At 34.3% G+C, this 9,577-nt stretch overlaps 1 protein-coding gene across 1 annotated transcript in view; it reads right to left on the minus strand.

Moving 5' to 3' along the window:
- Blo (bloated) overlaps positions 1-5,811 on the minus strand; it is a 78,497-nt gene extending 72,686 nt beyond the window's left edge. Inside the window, exon 1 of the mRNA XM_021335806.3 lies at positions 5,494-5,811. The gene's annotated coding sequence lies outside the window, so the exon portion shown is untranslated. The remainder of the gene's footprint in view (positions 1-5,493) is intronic.
- Between the last annotated feature and the right edge of the window lie 3,766 nt (positions 5,812-9,577).

Below are 9,577 nucleotides of genomic sequence, written 5' to 3' on the forward strand. Positions count from 1 at the left end.
TCTACATCGCATGGACATGGTTTTTTATACGCTTTGGAATGTATAGAGGGTGCTTTTAAAAAGCAGATACAAAAAACAATTTGGTCGTATATTAAAGGGTTTCGCATCAAAGCCGATTTATCTTTAGAAATTTTATTAAGAGCTTCATTAACTTTCAAGTAATCTAAAAAACACATCGAATAGCACAGGCTTAAAATAAAAAATAAATACTTAAGTATTAAAATCAAGAGAATCTCATAAAAATACCCAGATGAGCTACGTTTATACGCAGCATCTTACACCCGGACTTTTGACCTTACAGGTCTCTGAACTCTGAATGGCTGTAGAAGTAATTAAAATTAAATGAAGTCTTAAGTTTTATTTCATAATTAGGAGCCTCAAAAAATGTGGTACTTACTTGGTAATTTATTGAGGAAAACATGATTTAATATCAAGTAATTACTACAGCGAAAAATTTAGCCATTTCTATATTTTCATACCTCTGTGGAGTCATGATACCCTGGTATTCCCACAGTAAACGTTGTTATTATTGTTCACAAACTCTCACGAGTAATTATTGTAAAGTTATGTAATTTTAATTAAATCACTTTTTATGATAACGCGATTCGTTTACCGACAACATATTATTATCATTGTGTTTGTAATTGATATCTTATTGTCGAAATTAAAATTCTAATTGCGAGATTGCTAACATTTCTACTGCTTGTTAACAAAATGTAAGTATTTATTAATTGTGTAATTAGAGAAAGTTATTATAAATAGATTGTAATTTTATGTTAGGTGTTTGTGTATTAATATGATTTTTGTGAATGATATGTATTTCATTGTTTTGAAGGATATACTTCCAAAGTAATCAGTATTGAAGGTTGATGATTGATTCTCCCTGGAACTCAAAAATATTTCAGTAGCTTTTTAGTTGATTTATCAAATAAACAAACAGATACTATTTACATTGTTTCTCTTCATCCGTCTCAAATGTTACAACAATATTAAAAAACAAACAAATACCTGAACTCCTTTTACACCAAACATCCAAAGACGTCACCGATTAAAAATCGATAAACAAACAACAAATCGATAGTAATCGATACATTATATAACATCGAATACTAAAGTAATTTGCAATACAGTAAACAGATTGGCATTGCATATTTTTTGTGCATATTGTGTAAAGTCCATGCTCGATCAAGGTTGTTTGACTTTCTCTCTCGTTTGGTTTCAGTACATACATACTTACATACATATATCAGGCTAAGTGGCTTCTACAGATTTATTAAGGTTAAGCAATGGTTGGTGACATTTTTTGGATGGGTTGAGTAAATGGTAATTTGAGTGCGTGTGTAAAGTAGTGAGGTAATTTTTCAATCAATTAGTTGTTTGAGTTTGACAAAGCTGACGTTTCTGTAGCACCTGTTTAAAAAATCTGTTATTTGAAGGCTATTTAATACTATTTATCGATATAATACCAAGTTAGTAGGTAGTATTTTAACCTCTTAAAATAGAAGTATGAGATCTTATTCTAGACAAAATACCAGCTGCGACAAAACGTGCATACTATGTTTATTGCCTGTAAATAGTCAATAAATTTACAGTTATAGAAGGATTTATTTATAAAAGAACATTTAAAAATCTGGGTCTCTTATCTACACATTACCAGTGTTTAACATAACAAAACAGTTTCAATACAAAATGCATTCACACTACAGTTTTACAAGCAATAAAATTAACGAATTCTGCGTTGATGTCTTTAGTTAGCGACAAGGATAGGCGGCGCAGTCGTATTGTATGGAGGAAGGAAAGATAGGTCAACATCGACGCCTCTTGGGGTATTATGTTGCCCTGGTAACTGGGTTGAGTATAATAGGTAGGCTGATGTGATCCAACATCCGGCTGATGCCAAACTTAATGACGGCTTGGAAACTCATGCGAGTCGCTGCGCAGAAACCATTTTACACCACCTTCCCAAAAAGAAGGAGACTGTACATTCGAATGTTTATATTTTTTTAAGTATCAGCGGGTTGGGTAAAGCCGAAACCACTTTGTGAAGAGAAGGAATATGGCTAAGAAGATGATGATTACTCAGTCCATCTCTATGAGAATTTTGAAATAAATTCCATACAAGTAATGTCATATTCCTATCTCCAGTGAACCAAATCAACAGATCGATTATTGGAAACGGCGCAGTGACCATGTTTACATCGGCTTCGAGCTGACGTCATCAGGACATGGTCGGATAGCCGCAGCTTCCAGCCCACGTTACGCCTGCGCGCTTCCACTGTTTTTGTTCAAGATTATGTGGTCCTAGTGACAGCGGGGAGCGGGTGTTTTAACTGATTTAGAAAACAGAAACCGTGTACCACAAAAAATGTCAGATTATGACGTTGACATATGGTTCATTTTGCAGCCACAATTTTTTTAGACAAGTGTAAAACAGATGTTTAAGTTTTTGTAGTAAGGCCATATGAGTCCTGATTAGGATTAATTATAAATGCGAAAGTTTGTGAGAATGTATGGTTGTATGTATGATATTCTTTCACGCGAAAACGGTTTCTTTGGATAGGTGATACCCTGGATTAACACATAGGCTTCTTTATATCAACGCACTTGCTTTGCTGGGGAGTTTGTTCCACCACTTCTTCTTCCCAGCAAAAGCACATAGTGGTGAAGGGCGGGCGTTTTGGGGGCAGTCTTTTGTTTTGACGTTCGAAAAGTGCTGATTTTCAGCCTACTGTGAATAAATGACTTTTGATTTGCACCATGCGGGCGAAGCCACGAGCGGAAGCTAGTATTTTCATAAATCTACCACCAATACTTATTGGGAACAAAAAATGTTTAGACCAATAGGTGTTTACGTAGAATAAAATTATCAAAATTACTTTGACTTTAAGGTCTTTTAACCATGATTTATATTGCTAACTACAAATAAAAATTTATTAAAATTAATAGAAATCTGAAACATAATATGTTTGATCACGTTTTGCATAAGTTACATATATTTGTAATGAGCTAAGTTATAACTTAGGTATATTATAGAACTCGCTGATGAGGTCGTTCGATATTAAGTGAGAGAACATCAATTTAGTATTATTAAAATATTTCTGCACACATTATTTTTGTCCTTAGTTATTTAGATAAAATTATGTAAAGTTTATAATTCGTGACAAATAGTAGATTATGAAGTAGAATAATAATTCTAAAAGTTTATGCTCCCAAACAGTTGATTGATTAATCTACCTAGTTGAATGAAAATAATTATTTGGTCCAGCACTTTCCTCAATAGATATATATAACCTTTATGATTTTCTTAAAAAAAAATATTTACATACCTAGATAAAAAAAAATAGTCTAAAAACTAACCCACCATCCAAAATCACTTAAACCACTACTATTCTCATCAGTCACTCAAACCGCTTAAATACTAAACCTGACAGGATCGCCGACAGTGCGACCACGCCTTTACTTCACAAAAACCCGGTATTACTAATTAACAGCGGCCGACCACCGTGATGATTCGCTTTTTGCGAACATATTGTAAATATTACGACTATTCACGATACGGTGTGAAAGATCAACTCGCAGAGAAAAAATAATTTCTTGAAATGTGTATGTGTGTGTGAGTGAGTGTGTGTGTGTGTGTGTGTCGAAAGAAATTGGTTGGTTTGAGAAATGGATCGGCTTCTGGGTTACGCTCTGGCTTGATTAATCTTGTTTTATTTGTCTTTACACTTCAAAACAAAAATATGTGTAGGTACAAAACTTTAAAAAATGGTATTTGAATCTATGTAATCATGGAGTGTCTATTCTGGTTCTGTACTCTGAATAAATCTGTTACAGAAAATAACTTCCATTTTCTATAATAATTAATTAAAACGTTAAGAGTAGTAAGTCACACAGTGCTATTTTATCAAGGATTTAAAAAAACTAAAATTATAATGAAACAGAATGTCAATTCAATTCCAAATTACGAAAGATAATATAATCACACTCAAAATATCATCAGGTAGGTACAAAATGACTTAATTTTGACTTTTTCAAAGCTCCATACACTCTACCTACTTATTGACTTATACAAACTGCTCATAAAATATACTTAGCAATTTGCAAATATTTAAAAAATATACCAAAAAGCAGCCTGTAAGTACTTTCGCAACTTATTTATTTGTTCACTACAAAATATTACTACCAGACACGCGATCCTCAAAAAAGTTATGACTCAAGCAAAAATTTTGGTCAAAAAAGTCTTTAATGCCCCGTAATTAACGTTCAAAGGGTTCCGTAGGGTATTAGGACCTTATTTGATTACCTGCCCGAGGTGTTGCCAGCGTAAAAAAATGCTTTGATAGTAGCGATGTACTAACGAGGTTCTAAAATAAGGTTCGATGATGTAATATCCAAAGGGAGGATTTTTAGGACCTTATTTTTGATGTAAAATATGATGTTTACATGTTTTGGTAACTTTATTAATTAGCTGTTTGAAAAGCAGTCGAGTTAAAAATGTTTCAAGTTGTTAAGAAAATCAATTAATTCTGGCATTTCAATAAACATGCATCAAAACTTTTATGATTTAAATCCTTTTGAAAAATATTAACTTATAAAACGGCCAGACTCATTTCAATCGCTCCAAGGGCATCCACCTCCATTACCAATTCAGATTGAGATCACTTCATTTGAAAACGATATTAAAATATTCTGAATTATTAAGTTTTATTTAACTTCCTCTGTGGTTTAGTTTTGATTTATAATTTCTTGCTATCGTGACACCAGTTTTTTTTTTCTAAAAGGTTATGCGTCTGTAGAAGTCATGTTACAGAAACTTATTTACTTATGAAACATTTTATAATATACTCTATAAACTACTTAAAACTACAATGTACATCATGAACATCTACGCTCTGCAATAGCTCTTATAACTATTGACCAGAAATACGTAAGTAGCATTTATACTTAGAATAATTCGTCTCCAAAATTGTCTCAAAAAACAAACATTAAGATCCGGAACCAAACAACGCTAAACAACGATAATGTTCTAAAACAATAAACCAACACGAACACTCTAAAAAGTTTAACATTGCATTAAAAACATGACCCACAGACTAGAATGTTTCTCCGAACTAAAGGTCCGTCTGACTTCTTGCGCAACTGCGCGATACAAATAACAACAACTTACATATACTCAGTACAAAAATATTAACTTTTAACCACCAGACCAAATGTGGAATACTTCTCGTGTTTATTAGACTGGCCACTCGAATGTCCTTGCAGTCCTTTTACGTCGATTACGGCCATTAATCGATATGTTAGCACACTTTTATCTCGATCAACAAGTATCCGGCGCACGAGTAATTAGTCAGTCTTAAATCTAATCGAGATTAGAACCTTTTTTGTTCCAAATGCAGGAAGCGAAACTGTATCGAGTTTTTAGATCGCTTGGTATTTATAAGTTAGTTGTTTTATTAATCAGATGGTTAAGTTGTTTTTGAAATTAGAACTTACCGAAATATGTCCTATCCGGGCACGAGAAGTGACAGTTCAAACGGTATCAAACAGAAGAAAAAAACTTAAAAACACAGCACTAATCACAGACCGAGATCTCAGCGAATAGCTCCGATATATAAGGCACAAATGAATTCCAAATAAAAACACACTTTTTGTAATAATTCTAATTAATTTCACTACACTATTATTATTTTTTGTTGGCAATTAGTGCTAGCACTAACACAAAATCGGCGCGAAATGTGACAGTTCAAAATGCAAGATGGCGTACACCCGCTCTCGGCTGTACGTCGAGGTCGACTGAATGAGTTAAATCAAATTGGCGAGTGAGAGAGCACCTATTACGTAGCTAAAAGGCTTCGCCGCATATGCATGAGGCTGTTTGCAAGGAAAACGGCTTAAAGTTACATTTGGGCGAAGGTGTTTGTCATTCTGCCAAATTGGTTAATGCTATGGAGATTAGAGACATAGAGTATGATGTCATATGTGGACGGTCTCATTAGGCGAAGTTTTTTGTGCCTTGGCGCCCTGTGGTCAGTTCTCTGAAAGGCTTTTGAAGATTATAAGCGTAAAAATCTCGCATTCAGACAAACAATGCGCTCACGCAGATTGAATTGAGTGATTATAGTTCATTGTTGTGGAGTTAAATTCTTTATATGATAATATTTACGCATACCAACATTAGACGTATTGATGTTGGTTGTCACGAATAACTTAAGAACTGCTCACGCGAATAAAAAAAAATATTTGTCAGAATGTGACCTGTAAACATCCTCTTGCGTGGAAAAACCAAATGTGCGTAAAAATGTAAAAAACATAATGACTTATTAAACAACTCAGGGCTGTAACCCTTGGTCTAGCTAGAGAAATACCTATGTATAGACTAGATTATATACCTGACAATTGTGTTTTCAGTCCATTGAGTCCTAACCTTCATGCTTGAGTAGTAGTGACCTCTTCTTCACAGAGGCATATCATCATGCCTTTGAGCTGATCTTCTGCTCTATGTTGGTACTACTACTAAGTACTTACTACTTCTAAAAGACTTCTGTAAAAGTCCTTAATTCCGATGTTCTTATTTAAAAAATATAAGCGGCCCACCCTACTGCAAATGGTTGCTAAAATCTTTAGCTTTACATTAGCTTTGCTTAAAAATTTTTGCTTTTAGCCAGAGGGATTCAAGAGAAAGATTTTAGCAACAATTTGCTGCAGGGTGGGCTGCTAGTGTAGTATTTTTCAGACTTGAACACGAGAACATTCTCCTAAGTCTGAAAAATACAATTCTGAAAACCGCATCAAATCTGTTGAGCCAAACTTGAGATAATAAAGGTGAAACAGAGAACTTTTTTTTGAAGCCGGCAAAAATTAAAGACTATAGAATCATCAGGTGACAAACATACAGCGGTTTTGGTAAACCAGCTACTATTATACTACCTACTGTTTACAATGAACGTCATTGAGTGATGTAATTAATAAGAAATTCGCCGAACTAGAACTATCTTAATATCTGATTGCTTCCGGCCATTCTGGACCAATATAACCTTAGTGAGTCATGTGTTACAGAATACAGTATGAATCGACAGAGCTTTTTAGGAAAATAAGAAGGTTCTTTCGCCAAAATTGGTTTACGTCAGCTCTCAGTCTTGTTGCGTGCATCAGAGCATCAGTATACCTATTTATATCTGTGGGCTTATACTTTTTCTGAATGATTCATCAACACAGATGTAAATATCCAAAATTTCCTTTTTTAGTCAGCCACTACTAATAAAGGGATTTTGGAAAATCCAATCAAGTTGAAGTACCTATAAAGAAGATGAATGATGATGATGGATGTATAAAGAAGATCTCATACCGAATGCATACTAATACACTATGATATACCTACTATAGTCATACATCCGATATGATATGAGATACATATGTATGGCATGCAATGCCACGGACTTGAAAAACTCAAATGTTTCGTTTGCTTATCTTCTTTAAAACCGACTTCTCAAAACGGGAGGTTTTTAATTCATCGGATTTGTTTTATGTATGTTTACCGATTACTCTAAGATGCCTAGACCGATTTGCAAAATTATACATATATCTACGGAAAACCATCTTGGTGAGAAAACCCAATACACCATTAGGATTTTACCAATTTTTGTACTATTTCAGAATAAATAAAGTCTTCAAAACTGCGTAAGCATTGATCTGGATTTTTCATACGTTATTTCCTTTTTCCTTTACCAAAATAAATGTACCAAAATTTAGCTGCATTCTCATGACTCATTTTTCTAAAACACCTATGATTGGCGAATTCATTGCTCTCATAGATCGATGCTCTTTAGTACTAAGAACATTGGTAAACAAGGACTGGACCAGTCATCTCTCGAGCACTGAACTTCGCCTAAAATGGACAAGATGACGATATCAACTATTGCACCACTGTTACTGTCGTTTCTTAGGTACTAATGCAATAAATGCGAAATGAATTGGTTTGTATGTAAAGCTTCGATGCTAAAAAGTATGATGATGCATGAAGAATGATGATATTTGGACAGGGAGAGAGGCTACGTTTTTATCTGGTCCCGACAGGGTCCATGATGATCTCATAATTATAATTTACCACCTAAGAAACACATCGTGGAATGCAATAAATGATTGAGTATTGAGTATCTGGGGACTGGCTAAATCTTGAATTATGGATACGAAAATTTGTGAGAATGGATGAATGTACTACCTATGTAGGTGTATATTACTCTTTCACGCATTAACTAATGTATGGATTTGAATGAAACTCTACATCTTATGTCTTATACTTGTGGCGGATACAAGCCGCCAATACATATTTGCTGCAGTATATTTTGTATGCACTTTTGTGCCACTACTCTTCACACAGGTTTATTAAATATTTGCCTCAAGTAACGGGTGAAATCGCGTAAAACAGCTAGCAAGCAATAAAGTAGTTATAATATTAACATTGTATGTTTTAAGGAGACTTTCCAAAGGCGTGTCGCAGGCTACATGAGGCTTATAATGAGAATAACACGGCTTTCCTATTAAACTTAGCCGATAGTGTTACGTACAATCGCAAACACTTTGACTACGGAACTATAGTAGGAGATAAGCAGATTGGTAAATATGTACAGTTTTCGCCGAACTTGATGGCGGCTTGCAACTAATTTGCTCGAGTACGTTGGTCGTAAAGTTGGACGTACCTACACTCGCCGAAAAAAACTTGTCTTTCTATGATAACTCAATCCAAAAACTCTTAAGGTGTGGAAGCAGAGCCCAAAAATCCTTTCTACTTCTTTATATGTATACTGTAGGAAGCAGGATTTTTTGCCTTCTACATCATTCTCTGGTAACTATCCTACCTATTTTATAGATTGCTAACAATTTATCTTTTTTTTTTCTTCCTGGAAAAGACAACATCTGAATTGAGAACTTCCTCCGTTTTGGGAAAGCGGTTAAATATTACAAAAGCACCTTTCATATACTGACCAGGTACTAGGCGTCCAGAATTCGGCAGAGCTATTTTCACATAGCAGTTAGTTCTCAAGTGTACAGTCTAGATAAGGCAGCACGCACCCGGCGCGGTATTGTCACCGGTCCACCCACTGCGTGTCCACTAATAGCTGATTAGAACATAAAATATTACATTATTGACCGCATCTGTAAGCCTGGTATCGATTTAGATCTAAACGATAAGTGTGGGCTAGGATTAAAGGCAGTTTTGAGAGTATGGCGTTATGGGATTTAGTTTTTAGGGTAAAACGAGACTATGAAAAAATTTAATATAACAACTATCTATAATAAAATAAGTAGGTATGTATTTCAAAACAAACATGCCTTTTATTTAATAAACCCTTAATTTTTGGTTTATAAACAAGTGCAGATCTAAACTTTACATGTCATGTCATAATTTTTTTATGCACTCCTCTATAAACTCCCTTGAGATGTACGTACTTCCTCGATTATGTGATCCCCTTATATGCTTTCTTGTATACTGGCCTTATGCATTCCCTTATATACCTTATTTATATACAGCCCCTATTTACTTCTCTATATCAGGAACTAAATAAAGGTCTGATTTGTA

The sequence above is a fragment of the Helicoverpa armigera genome, chromosome 25 (genome assembly GCF_030705265.1).
Source record: "Helicoverpa armigera isolate CAAS_96S chromosome 25, ASM3070526v1, whole genome shotgun sequence".
Classification (NCBI taxonomy): domain Eukaryota; kingdom Metazoa; phylum Arthropoda; class Insecta; order Lepidoptera; family Noctuidae; genus Helicoverpa; species Helicoverpa armigera.